This window comes from Tursiops truncatus, chromosome 6, assembly GCF_011762595.2.
Source record: "Tursiops truncatus isolate mTurTru1 chromosome 6, mTurTru1.mat.Y, whole genome shotgun sequence".
Taxonomy (NCBI): domain Eukaryota; kingdom Metazoa; phylum Chordata; class Mammalia; order Artiodactyla; family Delphinidae; genus Tursiops; species Tursiops truncatus.
This window is the reverse complement of record NC_047039.1, coordinates 62,561,540-62,586,801: the sequence shown is the minus strand read 5'-3', so window position 1 is coordinate 62,586,801 and position 25,262 is coordinate 62,561,540. Positions and strand designations below refer to the sequence as shown.

At 41.5% G+C, this 25,262-nt stretch overlaps 1 long non-coding RNA gene across 20 annotated transcripts in view; it reads right to left on the bottom strand.

Moving 5' to 3' along the window:
- The window catches only part of LOC109549903 (uncharacterized), a 148,510-nt gene that overhangs the window by 98,330 nt on the left and 24,918 nt on the right, over positions 1-25,262 (bottom strand). For 14 of the 20 annotated variants that reach the window (XR_012332522.1, XR_012332523.1, XR_012332531.1 and 11 more), the window contains exons 2-3: positions 14,780-14,956; positions 13,800-13,957 (exon numbers count right to left, since the gene is read on the bottom strand). The exons of 1 other annotated variant lie outside the window; for it this stretch is intronic. This is a non-coding gene — a long non-coding RNA (uncharacterized lncRNA). Of the gene's footprint in view, positions 1-12,951; positions 13,130-13,799; positions 13,958-14,779; positions 14,957-25,262 lie in introns of all 20 variants that reach the window. 5 more of the 20 variants (XR_012332515.1, XR_012332517.1, XR_012332516.1 and 2 more) reach the window with 1 other exon arrangement.

Below are 25,262 nucleotides of genomic sequence, written 5' to 3'. Positions count from 1 at the left end.
GGAGATTTTAAAACTATGGGTACCCAACCCCATCCTGAGCATCTCTGAGGGGTGAGGATCTGAGGACCTCAAGTTTACTATCCTCCCCCTGGCAACTCTGCTGCAGCTATCTTTTTTTTTTTTTTGCAGCACGCGGGCCTCTCACTGTTGTGGCCTCTCCCGTTGCGGAGCACAGGCTCCAGACGCGCAGGCTCAGCGGCCATGGCTCACGGGCCCAGCCGCTCTGCGGCCTGTGGGATCTTCCCGGACCGGGGCACGAACCCGTGTCCCCTGCATCGGCAGGCGGACTCTCAACCACTGCGCCCCCAGGGAAGCCTATGCTGCAGCTATCTTGGCACCATTTCTCAGATTTGCATTCAACAGCTGCATTAAATAAATAGAACCAACAGCCTCAATTAATGGCCACCCATATCCTTGCCCTTTGCCCTGTAACTCTGCAATACGCTGTCACTCTGAGCTTGCCCAAGTGACTTGTTCTGACCAACAGAATCTTAGGAAACTGGATGCAAGCAAGTGTTTTAGCAACTTAACGCATGGAAAAGTGTTTGCTTTCATGTTTCTTTCTTCTCTTCAACTCCTGTCACCACAATGAAAATATCCTAGGCTAGCCTGCTGGAAGGATATGAGAAGCACATGGAATAAAGCTGAGTCATCCCAGCCAAGGCTAGGCTAGACCTGACATACCACAGCCTGCTCATCACTGCAGATGCATAAGTAAGCCCAGCCAAGATCAATCATGACCAGCCCAGATCACCAGAATCACCCAGTGAACTGTAGACATGGGGGAAATAATAAATGGTTATTACTTATTATTAACCACTAAGGACTGGAGTGGTGTGTTCCACAACGCAGCTGCATTGCACCAGCAATCAGGGGGACAGAGCATCTAAACTAAAGGCTGGGCATTGATAGTGCCAGAGAATCTTGCAGAACTTTTTCATTTATTCTGTAGGATGGTACTAAAAAGAAAGGGGTTTTTCCAAGACCAGGTGTCTGGGAAATGCTAAGTTAAAGTTTAGTTCAGCTGGTTTCTTTGCTGCAGAATTACAAAGCCTTTCATATGAGTCATGATAAATCTTCCAAAGAAAGAGCTTATAAGCAATGTTTCCCAAACTTACTTGACCAAAGAACTTCCCCTGTCCCCCATCCCCACACTGAGCGTCATACAAAATGAATATCCCATAAAACACACTCGGGATATGATTTAAGAGGAATTGGTCTTTGTCTTGCTTCAGTGTTGTTTCAGAGAGTAGAACTGCACTTAAGGCATGACAGTTACATGGAACAGGATGGGAACTATGCAATATTACTCAGCCATAAAAAGAAACGAAATTGAGCTATTTGTAATGAGGTGGATGGACCTAGAGTCTGTCATACAGAGTGAAGTAAGTGAGAAAGAGAATGACAAATACCGTACGCTAACACATATATATGGAATTTAAGGGGAAAAAAATGTCATGAAGAATCTAGGGGTAAGACAGGAATAAAGACACAGACCTGGGCTTCCCTGGTGGCGCAGCGGTTGAGAGTCTGCCTGCCAATGCAGGGGACTCAGGTTCATGCCCCGGTCTGGGAAGATCCCACATGCTGCGGAGCGGCTGGGCCCATGAGCCATGGCCGCTGAGCCTGCGCGTCTGGAGCCTGTGCTCTGTAACGGGAGAGGCCACAACAGTGAGAGGCCCGCATACCGCAAAAAAAAAAAAAAAAAAAGACACAGACCTACTAGAGAATGGACTTGAGGATATGGGGAGGGGGAAGGGTAAGCTGTGACAAAGCGAGAGAGTGGCATGGACATATATACACTACCAAATGTAAAATAGATAGCTAGTGGGAAGCAGCCGCATAGCACAGGGAGATCAGCTCGGTGCTTTGTGACAGCCTGGAGGGGTGGGATAGGGAGGGTGGGAGGGAGGGAGACGCAAGAGGGAAGAGATATGGGGACATATGTATATGTATAACTGATTCACTTTGTTATAAAGCAGAAACTAACACACCATTGTAAAGCAATTATACTCCAAGAAAGATGTAAAAAAAAAAAAAAGATTTAAAAAAAATAGAAAAATAAAAAAAATAAATTCAAGCAAGGGCTTGTCAACCATAAGAGTTATCCAGAGATGGACCTGCCTGCCTTATGAAGCAATGGCTCAAAACCCCAGGACTGAAAGCATTCAAAGAGAGGCAAACGAGCGTTAGTAAACTTTTGTGACTACTAATTACCTTTATTAAGATTCTTATTCAATAACATGCTAAAATAACATGCTAAAAAATTCAGATTACTTCTTTTAGTTAAAAGTAGTAAGATAGTTCATTTTATGTGTCAACTTGGCTAGGCTATGATGCCCAGTTGTTTGGTCAAACACTGGCCTAGGTGTTGCTGAGAAGGCATTTTGCAGATGTGATGAACATCTACAATAAGCAGTCTTTAAGTAAAGCAGATTACCCTCCGCCATGTGAGTGGGTCTCATTCAATCAGTGGAGGGCCTTAAGAGCAAAGACTGAAGTTTCCCATAAAAGAGAAATTCTGCTTCAAGACTGCAACATAGAAACCCTGTCTGAGTTTCCAGCCTGCGGGTCTGCCCTGCTGATTTTGGATTTGCAAACCCCATAATCACATGAGTCAATGCCTTAGAATCAATCAATCTCTCTTCTCTCTCTCCTCTCTTTTCTCTCTCTCCTCTCTCCTCTTATCTTTGTCTCTCTCTCTCCCCTTCTGTTTCTTTGGAGAACCCTGACTAAATACAAGCAGGTAGCAAACATCATTTATATTTTGTCCCAATCCTAGATTAAAAATAGCCTCTAAAAGTTCTACTCTGACTGCTTCCTAACACTTGCCTTGAGCAAATCAAAGTGTTAGGTTTCCCAGATTTCTCTCTTGGTTCTTCTGAGGACTCTGGGTAGTCAGCTGAGAACTAGACTCATAATTGCATTCTAGTGATAGCCAGGAGGTGACATTTCTAATAGTCCCTTTTACAGGGGCAGATTTTATGAGTCACCTTGGGTGGCACAGTCATTTTGCAGCTGTGTAGTGTTTGTGAGGAACTGACAGTCCCTTTTGAGCCACAGTGACCCAACCTGGCAGGGCCCCAGCACCTATTTATGGCCTGAAATACAGGGGAAGAGGTCACAGGAGATGGTTCTCTCTTCTGGAATTGAGTCAGACAGATGGTAACTCTCCAAGTCAGAGTAAACACAAAGTCTGATTTACTGCATCATGTTCTCTGAATGACTTCCTGGGAGCCTAACTGAACTACTACAAATCCTGGGTTGATATCTAACACTTAGTCGTTTAGAAAAAGAAAGAAAAGAACTGGAGGAGGTCAATAAAAGACAGGACTTTAAAATGGGAGAAATAAGTAAGAAAGAGACCAAGTGTAGTCCAGTGACTGTCGGGACACAGAGCTGGAACGACCACCCTGTGAGGTTAGGTGCCCTGTTCAAATATTCATCATAAGACTTCCCACACTGTAGCAAGAGCCAGCCATAACTGCTCCTTGAGGACAAATCCTTTTGCCAATCCATCTTGTATTTCCTGTACCTAGTTCACTTCCTGGTACATAGCAGGAACTTAAAAAATACTCACTGAGTGAACGAGCTAGTAGAGACATAAAGCACTTCACATCCACAGAGCTGGAGCATCCAGGATTATTTCTCATCCCATCACTATGCTTAGCAGCCCAGCATGATCCGACACCTGAGAATATTTCTTTCTAAGCTAGCCCTGATACATATGTGCAGTTGTTGAGTACTTGAAATCTCTAGCGCTAGAGTCCTTTCACTTTGTGTATTGTGTCATTTTGCTAGGGGTGCCATCACAAAGCACTACAGACCAGGTAACTTAACCAACAGAGATGTATTTCCTCACAGTCCTGGAGGCTAAAAGTCTGAGATCAAGGTGCTGGCAGGGTTGATTTCTTCTGAGGCCTCTCAGGCTTACAAGAGAAATGGCTGTCTTCTCCCTGTGTCTTCACATGGTTTCTCCTCTGGGCCTGTCTGCTTCCTAATCTTCTCTTCTTATAAGGATACCAGTCATGTTGCTTTAGGGCCCAACCCAATAAGCAAATTTAACTTAATTACCTCTTTAAAGACCCTATCTCCAAATATAGTTACATTCTGAGGTACTGGGGGTTAGGACTTCAACATAGGAATTTGGGGGGGACACAAATACAGGCTTACCTCAGAGATATTATGGCTTTGGTTCCAGACCACAACAATAAAGCAAATATCCCAACAAAGTGGGTCACACGAATTCTTTGGTTTTCCAGTGCTTATAAAAGTTATGTTTACACTATAGTATATTCAGTGTGCAATATGTCTAAAAACTGTAATGTACTTATCTTAATTTAAAAATATTTTCTTGCTAAAAACTGCTAACCATCATATGAGCCTTCAGCAAGTCCTAATCTTTTTGCTGGTGGAGGGTCTTGCCTCGATGCTGATGGCTGCTGACTGGTCAGGGTGATGGGTGCTGAAGGTTGGGATGGCTGTGGCAGTTTCTTAAAATAAGACGACAATGAAGTTTGCTGCACGGACTGACTCATTGTTTCATGAAAGGTCTCACTGCAGCATGCAAGGCTGTTTGACAGCATTTTACCCACAGGAGAACTTCTTTCAAAACTGGAGTCAATCCTCTCAAAACTTGCCACTGCTTTATCAACTAAGTTTATGTACTATTCTAAATCCTTTGTTGGAAGCTGGGAAGAAGTGAGAGAGTGGCATGGACATATACACACTACCAAATGCAAAAGAGATAGCTAGTGGGAAGCAGCCGCATAGCACAGGGAGATCAGCTCCGTGCTTTGTGACCACCTATGGGGTGAGATAGGGAGGGTGGGAGGGAGACGCAAGAGGGAGGGGATATGGGGATATATGTATATGTATAGCTGATTCACTTTGTTATACAGCAGAAGCTAACACAACATTGTAAAGCAATTATACTCCAATAAAGATGTTAAAGATAAATAAATAAATAAATCATTTGTTGTCATTACAACAATTTTCATAACATCTTCACCAGGAGTAGATTCCATCTCAAGAAACCACTTTTTTGTTCATCATTAAGAAGCAACTCTTCATCCATTAAAGTTTAACCATGAGATTGCAGCAATTCAGCCACATCTTCAGGCTCCACTTCTAGTTCTCTTGCTGTTTCCACTCTATCTGCAGCTACTTCCTCCACTGAAGTCTCAAACCCCTCCAAGTCATCCATGAAGCTTAAAATCAACTTCTCCCAAACTCCTGTTAATGTTGATATTTGGACCTCTTCCCATGAATCACAAATGTTCTTAATGGTATCTAGAATGGTGTATCCTTTCCAGAAGGTTTTCAGTTGAGTTTGCCCAGATCCATCAGAGGAATCACTATCTATGGCAACCATAGCCTTATGAAATATATTTCTTAAATATGAAGACTTGAAAGTCTAAAAAATGACTCCTCGATGATTAGGCTGCAGAATAAATGTTGTGCTAGCAGGCATGAAAACAACACTAATCTTGTTGTATATCTTCATCAGAGCTCTTGGATGAGCAGGTGCACTGTCAATGAGCAGTAACATTTTGAAAGGAATCTTTTTTTTCTGAGCAGTAGGTCTCAAGAGTGGGCTTAAACCATGTTGTAAACAGAGGTGCTGCCTACCAGGTTTTGTTGTTCCATTTATAGGGCACAGGCAGAGCAGATTCAGCATAATTTTTAAGGGTCATAGGATTTTTTGAATGATAAATGAGCATTGGCTTCAACTTCAAGTCACCAGCTGCATCAGCCCCTAACAAGAGAGTCAGTCTGTCCTTGAAACTTTGAAGCCAGGCATTGACTTCTCCTCTCTAGCTATGAAAGTCCTAGATGGCATCTTCTTCCAATATAAGGCTGTTTCATCTAGAAAATCTATTGTTTAGTGTAGCCACCTTCATGAATTATCTTAGCTAGATCTTCTGGATGACTTCCTGCAGCTTCTAAGACATCAGCACTTGCTGCTTCACCTGGCACTTTTATGTTATGGAAATGGCTTCTTTCCTTAAACTGGTTTGATCTTCTAGTCAGATCACTGAAGTTGTCTCCATATCAGCAATAAGGCTGTTTCACTTTTTTTTTTTTTTAAATCATTTATGTCTTCACTGGAGTAGCACTTTTAATTTCCTTCAAGAACTTTTCCTTTGCATTCACAGCATGGCTAACTTTTTACCACAAGAGGGCTAGACTTCAGCCTATCTCAACTTTCCACATGCTTTTCTCACTAAGCTTAATCATCTCTAACTTTTGACTTAAAGTGAGAGACATGAGACTCTTTCTTACACTTGAACACTTACAGGCCATTGTAGTGTTAGTAATTGGCTTAATTTCAACATTGTTGTGTCTCTGAAAATAGGGAGGCATGAGGAGAGAGGAGAGAGGAGAGATGGGAGAATACCAGTCGATGGAACAGTCAGAACACTCACAATATTTATCAGTTTAATTCCCTGTCTTAGATGAACACGGCTCATGGCACCCCAAAACAATTACAACTGTAACATTTAAGGTCACTGATCATAGATCATCATAATATAATAATAATGAAACAGTTTAAAATATTGCAAGAATTACCAGAATGTGACACAGAGACATGAAGTGAGCAAATGTTGTTGGAAAAATGGTGTTTACAAACTTAATCATCACAGGGTTGCCACAAACCTTCAATATGTAAAAATGCAGTATCTGCAAAGTGCAACAAAGCAAGGTATGCTTGTATATATGTGTACACACATATGCAAACACGCAAGATATACATAATATATATGCAAATATTTTCATTGCTTTAAGGTCAGGAAGGAAGGGTCTCTCCATCCATTATATCTTAGTATCATCTCTCTCATTGCACAGACACCTCATTAAGTGTGAAGGGAGATGAACTGCATGGTATGCTCTCTGTATCTTTCCTCTAACTGATCATTAAATCATTAAACCTTCAGACTAATCAGTTTCCTTTTCATTTATCTCAATTTTTACGTTCCCTTTTATAATTCTTGAAAGCTGAAGGAAATAGGATCACAAGAGTCTCGAAGTGACCCACAATGAAGTCACTAGATACTGAGCTTCCTGAGAACTGTCTGACCTTGTGTCTGTGTGTCACAGCATATAACACACTACCTACCATATAATAGGTGTTCTAAAAATATATGGTTAAAATGATGTTTGTAGGAAAAAGGACCTCTTGCTAGGTTCCTGTTTTCAAGTTCCAGAGTCACACTTGCCCCCTAAGCAGTATTCCCACATGCTGACTCATGCTGAGCCCATTGCATCTTACTTTTTTTTTTTTTTTTCCTGCGGTACACGGGCCTCTCACTGTTGTGGCCTCTCCCGTTGCAGAGCACAGGCTCCGGACGCGCAGGCTCAGCGGCCATGGCTCACGGACCCAGCCGCTCCGCGGCATGTGGGATCTTCCCGGACCGGGGCACGAACCCGTGTCCCCTGCATCGGCAGGCAGACTCTCAACCGCTGCGCCACCAGGGAAGCCCTGCATCTTACTTTTTAAAAAACATATTTATGTAGAGTCACTTATTTCCCATAGTTTCAGCAGACTTGTGCTGGCAGCTGTTAAAGTTAAAAGAGGGGCTAGAAGACTTTAGAATTTTATCTACACATAAACAAAAACCAAATGGCATCAACCTCAGACAGTCAGCATTGTCCATTCAGAGACGAACCACACTGACACAGAGACCAGCAGCCAGCCATGGAGCCCATTTGGCTTCCAGTTGCTAGGGCAATGTGGTCGACAGGTGCCCCTGACCTTGCCTTTGCCCTGGCCCACGAGGCAGCATTAAGAGGCAAGTGTGGGCACTTGGTTAGTCTCTAGAGTCCTCCTTGTCTAACACCAGACACTCCTACAATGGGGCAGTAGTCCATCGATAAAGAAGACCTGACTGCTGAAAATCCTGGAAACGTCACATCTAACACTCTGTATCTTGGACCTGTAGCTGGTTATGTGACTCCGATCCCCGAATGAACGATTCTGATCTGGTTAACCTCCTATCTTCTGGCTCTGGATTCAGTCTGTATATACTCTAGGTCTTGTTATTGTTATCTATCTGGGAAAGGGTGAGGAAGTAAGTAATAACTACCACAACACAACGTCCAATCATTAAGTTTCTGACCTGTTAATTCAGAACAGAATGTCAAGAAAACAGAAAACTAAACTCCGCATTCTCCATGTTGAGACTGAGGAGTCCTGATTGATAGATATGTGGATGGGCCACAATTTAGCTTCTTGAGAAATTTCATCATCAGCTGTAAAATCAGCAATAACCTAATGATTCTGTGCTGCCACTGAACACCAATGGCCAGGTCCTGGAAGGCCACCTCCCAGCACTCACTGACATTGCCCTATAGCTCCACATCACTAGATGGGGGTTAAAAGTGTGCTGCACAGGGAGATCAACTCAATGCTTTGTGACCACCTAGAGGGGTGGGATAGGGAGGGTGGGAGGGAGGCTCAAGAGGGAGGGGATATGGGGATATATGTATATGTATAGCTGATTCACTCTGTTGTACAGTAGAAACTTACACACCATTGTAAAGCAATTATACTCTAATAAAGTTGTGAAAAAAAGAAATAAATGGACAATAAATGCTTAAAAAAAAAAAGCGTGCTGCACTAGACACTGAACACCAAGTCATGAGGACCAAAATCCAAAACTCAGCTCTGCAGTATCTACATTCTCTAAGCAAGTTAGTAGGCCTGCTTTTTCAGTTTCTTTACAAAATCAGATTACAGGCACCTAACCCCTAAACGAAGTGCTGTGAGGATTCAATTAGATAAGGAATCATTCTGTCAATTAGCCAACAAATATTTACTGAAGGCACACTAGTTGCTAGACACTGCTCTAGGAACTGGGGATATAGCTGTGAACCAACTCTAGTGGGGATTATGTTTTAGTGGAGGGAGTTGAACCAAAAAATCAATGAGCAAATAAATGATCAGGGCAAGGAGAGACACAGAGGAATACAGCATAGGGTGGGAGGCTCTTATTCTAGATAGGGTGGTCAGGGCGGGCTTCTCCAACGACAGGACATATGCACAGCACTCTGAATGAAGTGAGGGACCTGGACATGCACACATCAGGGGAAAAAACAGGCCTACCCGCTGCATGCTCCACCACCACCACCCCCGCAAGGGTACAGCAAGGGCAGAAGGCTCGAAGCAGGACCGTGCTTAGCATGTCGAAAGAAGCATTTGGAGGCCAGCGAAGAGGGTGAGCAAGGGGGAGATGTTAGAAGATGAGGTCAAGAAGGTGCCCTTACACCAGGTAGGGCCTTGTATCCAGTCAATGAACATTTGTATTTTATTCTCTCATAGGAAGCAGTTGGATGATTTGAGCAGAAGAGTGATATGAGTCTATCTGTATGTGGCTGCTGTGTTGAAAAAATCCCAACAGACAAGACTGGAAGAAGGGAGACTGGTTAGGAGACCATGGCAGTGTCTAGATGAATAAGAGTGGAGGCCTGGGCTAGACTGACAGCAGTGGAAGTAGGAGAAGTAGAATCAGGATATATTTTTTATATCCACTAGGCTTTGCTAATAGATTAGATGTGGGTAGCAGATAAAGCACTTGGTACATAGTGTTGTTATTCAGTACCTGTTGATTTGGGGGTACTACACTGAGGCATCCTCAAGAACACAGATTTAAAAGAATAAGACTATACCCAGGCATAAACTCTAAAATCAGGACGTAATGGCTCATAACCAAGATCTGCAGTGTCACCTTAACAAGACAGCCCAGGACCACTGCCAGCAAGATAAGACCAGACCTCAAAGATTTTAATATAGCTAAAGAGGGATGTATCAGCCAAATGGGGTTTTTTATAAATGAAAACATATACAAAAAGAGAATTATAGAGGCAGAAGCCGACTATACCTTTCCAAACGTCATCCAGAGTATGGGGAGGCTTTGCCAAGCAATGTCAATTACTACGGTCCCATTGGCAAGGCCATCTCTAGTGTAGGGACTGATATAGGGAATTGCAGCCAATGGTCTTCGAGTATCCTTGACTTTTGGCAAGATAAGCCTCACTGCGGAGATGGATGCTGATTTGTTGGTAAGTATGGCAGGCAGCAAAAAGGGAAATCTGGCCATTGCAATCACAATAGGGTCCAGAGAAAGGCTACTAACAGGAGAGAAGGCACTAAGACAAAAGGCAGACAAGTCAGGAACTCATTGTTCCTTGGCCCAGGTGGAAGAACTATGGTCAAACATAAGTTTTCTCTTCTATTGTACCCCTGATCTCTACTACCACCTTTAAATTAAAGGGCAATGAGATTGGTATGCATAGACATGCTTGGATAAAAGAGCACTGTGATAAATTTTTTCTACCTTGGTGCTAAGTAGTGAAGAACCTGATGGATTGTTTTCAACAGCTGAAATATCAACACTAAATTTTGTGAGCTCTTGCATAATTCAGTTTAAAAGAAAATTGTTCTTTGGAAATGGTATCCTACTGACTGACCCTAAAAAATACGTATTGTTTATTAATGCATGAGATTTATCAGGTTTCAGAAGACCAACCATTCCACATAAATGGATGTTTCACAGGACTGATTGCAATCTGCAGACACACCAATATTTTAAGTACGTTGACAACAATAAATCTAAAATAGATTACATTCTTTTCAGTGCCCTCTTAAACAGAGGGCACTGAAGATATTTCATCCTTTTTTTAATGAATCAGACTCATTATTAGGAACATGAGTAACCATGATGCCCTCTGGAACCACTCACCTCCACAGAGCAACATGTTCCTGAACTAAATGGTCCCTTTTAACAATAAAATGTTACAGTAGTTCTTCTTTGATCCCTCCCTATCAAGGGATTACTTTCTCTTTTGGCTGCTGCTGGTATATCTGACTTTTGCAGAGCGCTATGGACTGAATTTTGTCCCCCTAAAATTCACATGTTGAAATCCTAACTCCCAATGGTATGGTGATGGTATTTGAACATGGGGCCTTTGAGAGGTAAGTAGGTTTAGATGAAGTCATGAGGATGGGGCCCTCATGATGGGATTAGTGCCCTTAAAAGAAAAGACACCAGGGAGTTTGCTCTTTCTCCTCACACACGTGCTCTGAGGAAAGGCCACGTGAGAAGCTGACTGTCTGCAAGCCAGGAAGAGGACTAGGAAAAATAGGACTGCACCTTCACCTTGTTCTTCCAAGCTTCCAGAACTGGGAGAAATAAGTGTCTTGTTTAAGCCTCCCCATCTATGGTATTTTATTATGGCAGTTCGAACTGACTACAACACAGGGCAACCACATTTCCATTTCCGAGTCACTACTTCTAATCTGCTATGAACCACTTGCCCAAATTTTGCTTAAAACAGAAGTTTGAATGTGATCCATGGAGGCTATTTCATTTATTTTGACTGCCTCAAGTTTCTTCATTATCCACTTTCAAATTCCAAGTTAAATCTTGGCATTCAGAAGTTCAGTATTTACATTTATATTCTAGGCTTCTAAAAGCTGAAAACTGGTTAATAAATTTAAAAATCTGTACAGACCATAATTTGTTTGTTTGTTTTAAGGAAGGGAGAAAGTGTCCAACTGTCTCTCAGGTCTGAGTTAAGAGAAGATTCTTAAAGTCCTCTTAAGTTCAGAGTAAGCGCTCTTTTTGAGAAATCATGATGATATTTTTTCTGACTTTTAGCATTTTTGGTGTGATGGCTGAAAGATTCGGCAAGGGTGGGAGCGAGGTGGAGGAACAAATATAAAATGTGTATGCTGGAATTTATTTTGTCTTCGAGGATATAGTTAAGATGGTATTTTTAGACATTCGGGAGTTTGGGAGTATTGGGGGCAAGGGAGGACTGTTGCTAATGAAACTTCTGGAATAGTAAAAGTAATTAGTATGCAGTTCATGTCAAACATATTATTACTGTGGTTGGGTGACAAGATAAGCATAAACTGCAAAAGACTATTATTCTGAGAGTAAATAATGTGACTTCTGACCAGTTTTAGCATTTGTTCTGGATAGGGGAAGCTATTAGCTTGCAGTAGGTGTCAGGGGAGGCTCCCTTGAGCTGGTTTTTTCCCCCTGATTTTTAGTAGGTGGCTTAATAATGATTGGTGAAGATGCTTAACAGAATGGAGTCAAGGAATACCTGATGAGGACCCTGCTTGGGAGATAAAATTTTAAGATTGTCAATTGCTAATAAGGCCCCAGAGAGGAAAAAAATGTACTTTGCAAATAATGACTTGTTATTTCATGTACATTTTATGCTGTGTATATATTATAAGGACTCCAGGATACAAGAGAGGGAAGGAGGTAGAGTTTAGTTATAATAGGAACATTTATTTCAACTTCCACCTTTGGAGCAGAGCCAAGCGCATCGTGTGAGCAATATGTACAATGAATGCAAATATTCTATAAGTCAGTTTTAGGAGCGGCAATTGAAAAATGAAAAATAAAAAAGCAAGAAAGAAAATTATGTGATTCTCCCTTGCCTGTTTTATAAGGACAAGGTCCTATGTAGAAGTACCATTAGGTGCCTACGATCTCTCCCCCAGCAAATTTTCTAACCTGGCCAAGCACAATAGCTTAGACATAGTGGGGCAGCTCAAATGTTTGTGCAAGAAATAGCTACATTTGTAAGAGTTTACTAAGCACTTTCACCTAAATTATTACAACAGTCTCCTACGAGATTGCAATACTCTTAATAATTTCTAGATAAGGAAGGTGAAACTCAAGAAGTTAAATGCTTTCCCCAAGATCAAATAGCCAAGGAAGATCCAAGAGGGGTCTCCAAGTTAGATCTGACTCCAAATTCAATGCTCTTTCCACTGACTGCCCAGAAACAATATACACCAAACTAGAGGAATGTTCATCCCCCAGCACTGGGCTTGACCACAGCCTGGCAACACGATAAAAATGAGCTCCAGAGTAACAATCCACATACAAATAATTGGTTTCACACAACACCTTCTATCTCCCAACTTACTTCAAGTACTTCAAATGCCTCAGTCCACCCAAAAGTAGAGTCACATCCTGGCTTAGAAAGAGCATTTCATCATGCACCCATCATGAACGCTTATTCACTGGAAAACTACGTATTTGCTCAAGAGTTCTTTGACTACCACTCATCGCTCAGTTTTCAATTGGTTGTCTGTTGGTAGCACCTGAAATGACAGAACTTGTTTGCAGTGAATGACAGGGTTACTTCCAGTGAAGCTCAAGTTTATGAACTAGTAAGACCAAAGGTGTAAAGTGAGATTGAAAATGCCATCACAGGGACTCCCCTGGTGACACAGTGGATAAGAATCCACCTGCCAATGAAGGGGACACAGGTTCGATCCCTGGTCCAGGAAGATCCCACATGCCACAGAGCAACTAAGCCAGTGCGCCACAACTACCGAGCCTGAGCTCTAGAGCCCGCGAGCCACAACTCCTGAAGCCCGCGTGCATAGAGCCCATACTCCACAACAAGAGAAGCCACCGCAATGAGAAGCCCGTGCACCACAATGAAAAGTAGCCCCCGCTCGCTGCAACTAGAGAAAGCCCATGCGCAGCAACAAAGACCTGACGCAGCCAAAAATAAATAAAATTAAATCTTAAAAAAAAGAGAAAATGCCGTCACATTGGTTTTAAAGGTTTTTCAAAGTTTAAAGATTTTTCAAAGCATGCACAAGAATCACCAAGTTACTCATATATGTCATTAGTTTGAATGGAAAATAATTTCAAAAGCTACTTTTCCATGCAGATTTTGATCTAGAGTTTTGTTTTCCAGAAACTTATTTCAGCTCCACCTGGAGAGTTTTCTATTCTATTCTACCACACAACCTGACTTACCTCCACCAAAAGGTCCTGAGGATTCCAGGGGTGTCTCCCTTCCTTGAGTTGCTTTGGCCTTCTTGTATAAATCCATCAAGGCTGACACTTAACACATGGTCATCTGTCATTTCTTCATATACAGACGTCATTTGTTCCTTGTCAAGACTATACCTTTCCTGTGGATAAGTACTGCGTATTACACATTTCGTACTGTAACAAAACCCTATAGACAGATAAAGTAACTGCACTAGGTCTTTAAAATAGGGGGTATTATTATATGGTGGGAATTTGGAGGTAAATTTAGAGGTATCACTGATTACACAGTGATAGAAGGGTTGAGAAGCCAAAAAGAGTAAGGCAACCCACAGATTAGCAACTGTAGGAATACTCTATCGTTTTTAGGGGTGGGGGAAACAATGGGAGGAGATATGTTACCACAACCCAGAAGCCAGAGCCTTTCAGTAAGAGCTAGACCATGAAGGAGACCCAGCTACTGTCAGAGACACCAAAGGAAGCAAAAATAGAGGTAAGAATACCCTGACATCTCTGCCCTACTCTCACCCTCCAATTTTCTACCAGGGCCTTCTTTGGGTACACCTACTTGGAAGCCAAAGAGTCAGAGAGCCTGTATTGTGACACAAATCAGAATGAGAAAAGGACCCGAGAGTAAACAAAGAGCTTACAGAAACAGCGATTAATAAATTCTTACTGGTAGATATAGAAATCAATTAATCCATAAGCAATCATTGTATATTACAATTCAAGTTGCCCTTTAAAAATGATTAGTAAAAAAGACTGTAGGATGAGAGATTGTGTAGAATAGGCTTTTGCTTCTAGTAATGGAAGACCAGCAGATCTGGACCAATCTTCTTTCTGAGGATAACTAATGTACACACACATATTCATAATACACATATATTTATTCTGCTTGAAAGCATTGGACAGTTAATGAGATAGTAAAGATCTAATGTTTGGGTTTTTCCTCTGACGGAACTTACCAATTCAGGAAGGGGCAGCCAAAGGGCTACGCAGCACTTTTAGCAGTTTCATGGAGATAAAATCACAAATGTTGTAGTCTTGGACTTGGTAAGAGAGCCTAGGTCACCCTAACAGAGTGACCCAAAGGAGACTGGTTCTTGCAGCCGTTTCAGCTCAGCTTTGAATCATCTTCGTCCCTGCAATTGGATTAAGATGATTCCAGATTCAAGAGCTGCCAGGCATGTAGCAGAAGAAAACATAAATCTTCCCTACAGAAAGAAATTATCCTACACATCAAATTATTTCCACAAATAATTTTTCAATACAGTTTCTGAAACCCAAAGAAATAGTAGCAAGAAGACAAGAAAAAGAGACATAGAGCCAACAGACAATGGAAATAGACCCACAGTGGATCCAGGTATTAGATTTATCAGGCATGAACTTTAAAATAACTATGGTTGCTAAATGTTGATAATTGTTGAAACTGGGTAATGGATTCTTGTGAGTTCTCATACATTTTCCTCTACTTCAGTACAGACTGTGAATTTTTCATGACAAAAAGAAAAAAGTCTATGAATCAATCCAAAGAGAATCTTAGTTGGCTCTTTTGATATCACCACATCAATAACACATTGAATACCATTGTCTAGGGAAACATCACATCATCTTTCTGACATTCATCAAAGTATGGTATGTCATGAATAGCAACAAAATATAGAAAGCATAAAAACAAAACTATGCTTACTCTTCTAAGGAGTTAAAAGACCAGATTATGAATTCAGCACAGAATAGAATTTATTTTTAAAGGACATTTCAAATTGAAAAAGAACTAAGTAGAAATTCTAGAATCAAAAAATACAATAACCAAAATTAAGACCTCAATGGATCAGTTTAGAGCAATTTATACAGAATAGAAAAAAGACTTAATGAACTAAAATTAGTGAATAAAGTAAGAAAAAAATACTTAACATACAGAGACAAAAAGTTGGAAAATATTTTTTAAAGAGGGTAGAAAAAATAGTGAGAAACTCCAACATACTTCCAGAATCCTAGAGAGAAAGGAAAGAAAAAAATGAGTCCAAAATAACACTTTAAGAAATAGTGGCTGAGGGCTTCCCTGGTGGCGCAGTGGTTGAGAGTCCACCTGCCAATGCGGGGGACACGGGTTCATGCCCCGGTCCGGGAAGATCCCACATGCCGCGGAGCAGCTGGGCCCGTGAGCCATGGCTGCTGAGCCTGCGCATCCGGAGCCTGTGCTCCGCAACGGGAGAGGCCACAACAGTGAGAGGCCCGCGTACCTCAAAAAAAAAAAAAGAAAAAAAAATAGTGGCTGAGAATTTTCCAAAATGATGAAAAACAATAAACTGTGGATTCAAGAAGTCCTGTGAACTCCAAATAGGATAAATAAGGAAGTCCTCGCCTAGGACTTTACTAGGCAAATCACAGTAAAACTGCTGAAAGCCAAAAACAAAGAGAAATTTTAAATGCAGTTAACATACAAAGAAAATTGCTTTTAAAGAAGCAACGAGACCAACAGCCATCTTCCCAAAACGTGAAAATGAATGCCGAATGAAATTGCTTCAAAGTAGTTGCTTTTTGAGAGGCACAAGGAGTGACTGGGAAGAGACATGAGGAGGACCTAAGGGCTGCTCTCAATATTTTACTTCTTGACTTTGGTGTGCTTACATGGATATTTACTTCATGAGTAACCATTGAGCTATATATTTATGTTTTGTGTACTTTCCTGTATGTTTGTAATAGTTCATAATATGTTTAAAAAACAGACTGTGGTAAAAAGAATTCTAATTATTAAATAATCATGCAACAACTGTCATGCTGTGCTTAGCTCTATTTGAAAGCCAACTTTATTGTACAATAAAATTTTAGGCTACAGAAGGAAAATCCTGAATACCTGAGATAAAAGTTTTAGGAGGCCCAGGTAGGTAACTGAAACCAGCCGATCCTCTTCTTCCTTATTTGTGATCCTGAAGAAGCCTGATTCTAATGACCAAATAAATATGCTAATCACAAATAGCCGTGACAATAATGTTAAATACGCTTTCAAAGTGCTTCGTTGAAATCTTTGAAAGCCATTTGCCTCCAGATATATACTATATTTAACTATACACCATCTGCTGCTATTATTATTTGTTTGTCCAATTTTACATTACAAAATTTAATAAATAAAGGGGCAAGACTAGGTCTTTTACAATTATTTCATCATTAATTGTACTATCTTTGATAGCTGACTTCTCTCTAGAATAAAATATGTATACGCTATCAAAATTATAGGATAGAAATGGATTGATGCCATTCATTCTCGAGTAAGCTGCATCCATGCTGCTTGTCATACTCCCCAGCATTGCCATGAAAACACAAAAAGCTAATTGCATAGAGTAAGAGTTTTAATTGACGAGTACCTGACCATTACAGAAATTTCTACTTCCAGAAGCATCCCAGCTGACATTGTTATAGAGTAACATAACTGAAGAGAGTGGGACTAATTGGAACAATTAATTAAAAATACATAATTAGCTTCCACGGCAGAGATATTTTTTTAGTTCTTACCCTCATCACTTGAGGCCTGGGAGGATTTTATAGAGTCTTATCACATGGGGGTTGTCTGTGCTGATAATTAACAAGGAGAGACTGGGAAAGAGGGGGAGAACTCACAGGCCAACCAGGTGATGGAGTCTGGCCCTTTTCCTCTGGGATGAGCCAGGAACAGAGCAAAGGCCAGGAGCCTGAATGACAACACAGGATGGGGTCTAAACGAGAGCCCCAGAAACTGAGAGGTTTAATTCTCTTGCCAGTTCCTCTGTCGGTATAGAAGTAAGGTAACTACTTACTAACTTGTCTACTTCCTAAGAATGTGGAGAAGACTCAGCAATGACTTCAGTATTGTCAGGGAAGAACACTGCCCCTTTGCAATCGACCATCACTGCCACCCAGCCTGAGGTTGGGGGACTTCAAGGTTTGGCAGCGGGTTTCTAGAATAAAATCTGATTTCTTTGGTTCCAAGTCTGAATGATGAGAAGGAGTCAGAACATCTCTAGAAGGACATGAAGATTCAAGAAAGGGACATAGTCTCCTCCACTCACATCCTGATCTCACAGGGAACTGACCTAGCTCTCACCTGAAACATGCAGAGAATATACCAATGAGCCTGGGGTACAGGGTAGACCACAAAAATTCCTTTTATATATTTAAAATCAAGATGTCAGGGTGAAGCTTGCACCCAGTTATCAAGCCACAAAGGAAGCTGAAAGTGAATAAGTAAAAAGGAAAGTTTCTTATTAGTAAGAGCCTTCTCTGGGAGGAGGTCACTACATGATCTCATGTGTCCATGTGCAAAGGACCTGCCTGGGTTTTCCTTGGCACCCTTTTCCTGGGCACTCTGCTAGGAAGTAACATTCTACATAGGCTCGCTTCTTTCCATGATCAATCTCTGTTCCAATCAGATGGAGCTAGAATCATGGTGACAGGCTATGTAAAGAGGACGCTCCAGAGAGCAAGTAATATGACTTAGTCTCCAAAGAAAGCTCTTTGTCATAGCTGTTTTCACGGTCCAGTACTTGTCACATCTGAAAAAGAAGATGAACTGGGTGATTCTTGGTTACAAATAAACCAGGTCTTTGCTTCAGCAGTTTAGTTCAAGCCCAGCATTGTAAATACCTGTTTTTACATGATACTTCCACAGACCTAAGATGACAAGTATAGGGGCAAAATACGGACCAGTTCTATAAATTCCTACATATTTAATAGAAATAAATAGTGAACAGCTAGAAAACAACACAAAACCAATCTAAAAGTCACTTAGCTAAAAATTTGAAATAGGTAAAGCTAGTGATGATTATATGGAGGAAAAGGTTAAATTTACCTTTATTTTCCCTCTTGACTCAACACTTAGCTACTATAGCAATGACTGGATGTTTGGTACATTTCTCTTTAACCTCAAACATACTTGCATTTTCTTTGCCATCCTCTAGTTGAACTCATATAAATCACATCTACTTGTGCTCAGGAAATATGTTCATCACATAGCAATCAAAAATTTATGATGCTTCAGTGACTGATGAAAAATGCCAAAACATTTTAATTGTTTTATATACCTGTGGCTTCAAGCTCACTCTAACAGAACCAGTTAAGGCACTGGCATAACATTTGGTAGCACAGAACAAATAGATGTAACCTCAAATTACATTCATTCCCACAACTATGTCAGTCATTAAAGATGAGGGAAATTGTGTCCAATTAGAGTAATACAGATGGACTTAGCGCAAAAGAGGTACCAATATCCTGCTTAGATATCAGCTTCCCCACCTTACCAGGATTGTAAAAGACAGACATCTGCAAGAAACAAGAGCAAAAAGGAAGCAAACAACTATTATTATGGGTGTCTGTGGGCCCAAAATCAATAGTGAAAATCTTGGAGAAGTTGGTATAGACAATAACTTCCCATTTTTTTCTATTTGAATTAAGCCGAAATAGCTTTAGACTAAAGCAAGCTGACCTACCAGCATAGGCAGAGACATAATCAGAGACAGACAATAAGAAGCAGTGACTTTCCCCAGTTCTTAGCCCCAAAACTGGCCCAAATCTGACCATTGCCAAAGGGAGAAGAGAATAAAAGGGAGATAACGAGATAGCTTGACCTTGCCCCTTGTAGGAATGGTCTTGGACTTTAAAATTCAGCTCTTGGGCTTCCCTGGTGGCGCAGTGGTTGAGAGTCCGCCTGCCGATGCAGGGGACACGGGTTCGTGCCCCGGTCTGGGAAGATCCCACATGCCGCGGAGCGGCTGGGCCCGTGAGCCATGGCCGCTGAGCCTGCACGTCCGGAGGCTGTGCTCCGCAACGGGAGAGGCCACAGCAGTAAGTGGCCCGCGTACCCAAAAAAAAAAAAAAAATTCAGCTCTTATACAGAAGAAATAGGAAATAACAAGCTACGATCAATGGCTAAACGTGATACTGACTAATATCTGCGTGAACCAGGAATGCTCTCAGCTGAGTGTAACAGAAAATCCATCTAACATTGACTCAAATAACAGCATGTTTACTTCCCCAAAAAAGTCTGGATGCAGGCAATGGTTAGTGTTGGTCCACCAGCTCAAAGATAGCAGAGCCATGTTTGCTATTCACTTGGTCTTTCTCTCGGGTCTGTTACCTCATGGTTGCAACATGGCCGTCAAACTCTAGACGTCACATCTAAATTCAAGGCTAGAAGGGAAAGGGGTTCCATTATCACTGCACTTTTATTTGGAAAATGAAATCCTTTCCCAAATCTGCCAGCAGAATTTTGTTCACATGTAGTTGGACAAAACTGTATCATTGGGTCACTCTTGGCTATAAGAGAGTACTGGGGATGTGGGAAAGGGACTTCTCTTTCTTGGGTAAGAGTGAGGTGTGGCGCCAGGGGCAAGATAGAAATGAGGAAATAAAAGCCTTTGAGGAGATTAAGTAATTATCTGGCATCAGAGTTTCAGGTAAGATCACTAGAAGTGCATAGGAAACATTCCCTTCCCTATTTCTCATGCACAGGAAAATATTTCACCAAAGAGCAGACTATTTCACACCAACTTACCCTAATAGGGTGAGCGTCAAAGGTTTCCCTGGACTAACAACCAGAAGGACCCAGAACATGCCTGGAGCATCATCAAACCTGACAGGTCAAACTACTTACAGGCCTTCTTTAGTATTTCTATCAGGCTATTTATAGCCTTCTTTAGTATTTTTATCTACCAAACAACAAAAAAGATGGGGAAATACTGTTACACCGAAATACAGAAAGACTCTTGCATGGACAATGCACGGCCTGGTGCAGAAAATGCCAAAATAAATGAAATACTTGATAAACAACTGAAGAGCGATGAGAAAGCCAAGACAATTAAAATGTACTACTTCTGAAGGAGCCTCAGAGATAGAAAGTTTAGAGATGAAATCGGAGAAAGTAGAAAAGGCCCTGCAAAACTTTTCTAAAAACTAATTGGTAAGATGGTAAGGAACGGGGGGAGCTACTTTGAGGCAGAGATGACCTTATTTTTTTCCAAGCGTGTGAAAATCCACTTGGGGCAAAATATTTTGGCCAGACCCTAATTGCACAGTATGTTTGTTTTTCAAGCTAATAAGGCAAACATATACCACTTAGATTCTAATGTGCTATGATATCAAAGGGCTTTGAAGTAGTTTTCATTTACTCAGTTAGCAAAGTGGTTCTCAATCCTTTCTATCCACTAGATGCATTTGGGAGCTTTTAAACTTACAGATGCCTTGGCCCTCCAACTCCCCAGAAATTCTGATTTCATTGGTTTACGGTAGAGCTCGGGCATAGGCTTGTTTTGTTTGTTTGTTTGTGTTTGTTTTTGTTCGTTTAAAACTCTTGTACTGATTCCAAAGTGAAAGCCAGAGTTGAGAAAAACTGGATCAAAAAATAATACTCCGAGGCATTGAGGGTACAGTGAAGTCAGAACACACAGAAACACTAATGAGTGAAAATCAGTATCATCTGTCTGAAATGCAATTTAACAATATGTCAGACGCCTAAACAAATTGATTCCCTTTCTAAGAATATATCCTAAAGAAATGGGCAGAAAATCAAAGATTAATACACTGAAATGTTCACTGCAACATTAGTTATTAACAATATCTAATAATGGGTACAATTAAATAGCCTGACACATCTGCGTTAAAACGTTTTCAAAGAAAAACTTCAAAAGTGCTAACAATGGTCTCATAATGGGGTTACATTACTAACGTTCATTTCTTTATAGTTTTATGTACTCTTTCAAATAATCTATGTACACATGTTAATTTTACAATCAGGAATAAAACAAAAAACATTTCTTTCCAAAGCCTTTGGTTGTAGTATTTGTGGGATCTTCTTTTGGCTGGAAAAGTCTGATTACTGCCATATTTCCTGAGTATCAGGCTTTTAGGTTTTAGTTTGAAGAAAAACTTAGGTTTTCATCATTAAATGATCAGGTCAAATAAGCTGTAGAGAAATACTCAGAATACTTTTTAGAGAAAGCTTTCATAGCTTCTTTATAAAATTAGTTCTTCTAGTTCATGAAAAGTATAATTTAATCTTCAAAATATAATTTTAAAGGAATATAACTATACACAGTCATTATGTATAATGAAATTAGCCCAAATTTTCTATAGCATTGTTGCCAAAGATACTATTCCCCTAGGAGAAGTTTAACCAGAACTGTTTTTGAATATGTTAAGTATACCAGATGATGCATGATACAGTAAACAACACAGAAAAGCTGTGGGTATTCATTTATAAAGGTGTTCCTTCAGAACTGGACACTTCATCTTTTTCTCTCCTTATTCCGTACTTCTCATTTTGTCCCCATGATCCTTTCCCCAAAAAAGAGAGGTAGTCTACTGTCCCTCTGAACTCAAATATTTACAATATTTACAATTGCAATATTTAGTTTTGCTTCGTGGAAAACTCACAGCTGAGCCAAGCACACTGCAGCTTTGGTTTCCAGTTTCACATTCCCCAGAAAAAAACAGCTAGCTTAATGTCATGGCTATTGAGTTAATTGCTGTTTTGATGACTTGGGGTAACGACTTGCATAAGCCCTTAATTTAAACCACTTCAGAAAATGTGCACAAGCTCTTCTGGGTATGGACAAGAGTCCAGTCTGAGTCACTATGTTACAGAGAAGGATGACTGTTGCCACACTGGCTGAGAAGAGAGAAAGAGAACCCGACCATGCTGTTAGCACTATGGGTGAGAACCACGGGCTATTTGCTTAGCCGTCACGGGTAAGGAAAAGGGTCCTTTCTCAATGGTTTGGGCGAGTCAGACGTGAGCTACTGTTAAGGTCACAAGCCTCGAATTCGCTAGAGGGGAAGAACACGTAGTTACCTCTGGACACACAGAGGAATAGTTTATTTGGACTAGGCTCAGCCAATACTGCATGAAAGAAGCCGAACTAAGAGCGGGTGTTGTTAGAGAGTCTCCATTTGCTAAAGGCAAAGACAATGGGCTGTAGACTGCAACCTGGGGAGGCCCAGCAAAGGAGATGAGTGTAAATGAGCTCAGGAAAACCTATAAAACAGGCAGTTTGATGTGGGTACTTTCCACCCGCTCAACACTAGATGCTGAGCGGCTCCCCAGGGCCCACCCAGGTCCTGTCTTTGCTTTCACACAATTGTCAGCTAATTCCCACTAACTCGAAAACGGCAAAGGCAGGGCTGGCTGACAACATCCCAAGTGGTGACACTCACTGCGTCTATTTACATTTTAGACAGAGAGGAGAAGGGACGTACAGAAACCCAGGAAAAACGCCGGCTGCTGCCCAGCAGGACTGGCAGCTCCCCTCCTCCCAAGCCCTCAGCAGCAGCTTCGGTGAAGGGATCTGAGGCAGCTCCGTTTCTCTGTCATCTTCTAGGGACAGAGAGTAATGAGGACGGAGACTGTAATAGAACTAAAAGGACCTTAGGGATCGCTTGAGACTCACTTAAATTTAAATGAACGAATCAAGACAGCATGTCTTCTCTGAAAAGTCAGATTATTCTTCTAAACTTCATATATAGTTTACCCCATCCCCATCTCAACTCCACCAGCACCCCGGAACTTCAGCAGGGATCTAAGACTGCCATCCTTGAAAGAATATTAATAATCATGTTATAATAACAACTGGTGAACATTTACTATGCTTCGGGCACTGTATTAAAACGTGAACTCGAGTATGTCACCCTCATCATCTCCACCATTATCGATTCTCAGATACAGAAACAACCTCAGAAAAGGGGAAGGTTTTATCCCAGGTGACATAGCAAGAATGGGTGGGTCCAATATCAACCGCAGGAAACCCCATGACAGAGCCTCGATTTGAAGCACTCACTATAGGAGGGGGACGAGGGGAGAGGAGAGGAAGCAGAGGTGAGTCAGCCATACCTGAGCGCTGACTGTATGCCAACCACTTTGCTAAGCACCTTTCACCCACTTCGGCTTATTAACAACATCCTAAGATAGGCTTGTTTCATCAACTCCTATGTTACACATAAGAAAACTGAGGTTCAAAGGGGTTAGATGATTTCTCTCTGGTCCTCCCAACTGGTAAATGCTGGGACTAGCATTAGAATCCAGAGAGCCAGATGCCCAAGTGTTTTGGGACCCAATATTCTTGCTGCTACCAGGAAGAGGAACTCACTGAGACGTCTGGCTGGTAATTTGAATCTCGAGCATATTCTAATCTCTAGGAGGATACGGAAAGTTTCGTTTTGTGTTGTTTGATGTTTTATTTTATTTGGTTTGTTTTTCTTAAAAAGCATGAAAAGGGGGCAGTTAAGAGGGTCCTCCAACACTGTAACTCCACCCTAAATAGAGATGGTGCAAAAGCACAGAGAAAAAGTTGATCGATTACTCTCCCTCATGAACCGCAAGTTTAATCACTAGGGGGTTGTAAGACCAAAGAACACTAAAACTAGTATATGTAAAAGAGGGTTGTTCTTTAGTACTATTATCTTTTTATAGACTCCAAATAAAACTAATTTCCCCACAGTAAACACAATCTATAGCATGAGACCTGAATCACAGATGCCTGTTGGAGTCCATTACACACCATATTATTTCCCTGGTATCTGATGAAAGTGAGAAAGGATGATGAACATTTTGGCATGCTTTATACAAGGCTGATCAATATTTTCCATTTCTCCAGTTATGTGCTACTACAATTCACCAGCCGAGAGGACAAGTTAACCGGATACAGCAGGAGAGAGCAGGCAGTAATGGAAGACAGGTGTGCAGATCTGGGGATAAAGTCCAGTCTTAGCCAGGTGGATTACCAGCAACTACCTATCTCCTAGCATGCTCTGGTGGGTTAGCGTGAGGAGACTATATTGGAGCCCATCGTTGAGTTCCTTCAACTAAATAAAGCAGAGCTTAGGGATATATTTAAGAATATCAAAGCCAAACCATCACATGACCAGGGAATCAGGAAATGGCCACGAGGCCAGGGTTAGAAATGTGGACATTAGAAGCCATAAGAAGCCAAGAGAACAATGAAGAATGAGGTCAGGAGTGATGAAGACCCAAGTCAGGTTTCCTGGGAAGAAAAGGAAAATCAGGGACAGTCACTAAGGCTCTGGCTGCTCATACACATGGGAGACCAGGGAGATGGAACTCCAACAAGAACATCTCCTGTGGCTTCAAAGGACCTGCTGCATCTGCTCAAGTCTCCTAGACTTGATCCTTCCATGAATTTACCCCAGGGGCCACTCGATCTGCTTGGTTTTTTGTTTGTTTGTTTGTTTTGCAGTACGCGGGCTTCTCACTGTTGTGGCCTCTCCCGTTGCGGAGCACAGGCTCTGGACGCGCAGGCCCAGCAGCCATGGCTTACGGGCCCAGCCGCTCCACGGCATGTGGGATCTTCCCGGACCGGGGCACGAACCCGCGTCCCCTGCATCGGCAGGCGGACTCTCAACCACTGCGCCACCAGGGAAGTCCCAATCTGCTTGTTTAAAAGTGGATGTTTATTAAATTTGCTT